Below are 858 nucleotides of genomic sequence, written 5' to 3'. Positions count from 1 at the left end.
TGTAGGGTGATCATGTGGAAGGAAAGTTGACTTTATTTGTTGTTGAAGAAACCAAAAATGTCAGTATGCATAGGCTTTTTTTTTTTTTTCTGCAGTTGTTTCTTTTTATACCGGAGGTTGTCAGCGTGTGCTGATGTTGAGTCTCACCGCTCATGTATTTTCACTTAGTTCTCTATTTTCGATCTAATACTTCACCTCTATTCCCACTATGCCTGCTGCTGAATGCAGAGGCTCTGATAGTTTAAGTTCCCCTGGACATTCTGAAATCTCATGGGCTTTTTCATTCATTATGCTGGGCACTCATGGACAATTGGTCTGGAAACTTGTGACCTTTGTGCTTAGGAAACCTTAAGTCTATCTGCTAACTTCCTTCCTACCATTTCTCCAGAGATGGAATCTCCCATTTTATGCAGGGGAGAAGTAGCATAATCACTTGGCTGGATCAGATGAGGCTGGGACTTGGCGGGGCTTTTTCTTATACAGATCATCGAGTAATCTCCTTCCACCCCACCCCTAGTTCTCAGCGTCGTCCATACCCTCCTGTGAGGTGCTGAACCTTTTCTGGGTTCAGAAGGGCACATTGGCTTACTTCTTGCCACTAACTCCCTCAGCAGGTAGAACCCAACTCATTCTACTCTGTTAAGTCATTGTCGACTCTTCTGTTTTTCATCTTCCAAAATGTTGGCATCTCTCATTCATTGTCACCTCCTATTTTCCTTATCACTGGGTCACATGGCTTTATTATATGTATTTTTTGAGACAGAGTTTCACTCTTGTCACCCAGGTTGGGGTGCAATGGCACGATGTCGGCTCACTGCAACCTCTGCCTCCTGGGTTCAAGCAATTCTCCTGCCTCAG

This window comes from Mandrillus leucophaeus, unplaced genomic scaffold (assembly GCF_000951045.1).
Source record: "Mandrillus leucophaeus isolate KB7577 unplaced genomic scaffold, Mleu.le_1.0 Scaffold231, whole genome shotgun sequence".
Lineage (NCBI taxonomy): Eukaryota > Metazoa > Chordata > Mammalia > Primates > Cercopithecidae > Mandrillus > Mandrillus leucophaeus.
This window is presented reverse-complemented; position numbering follows the sequence as displayed.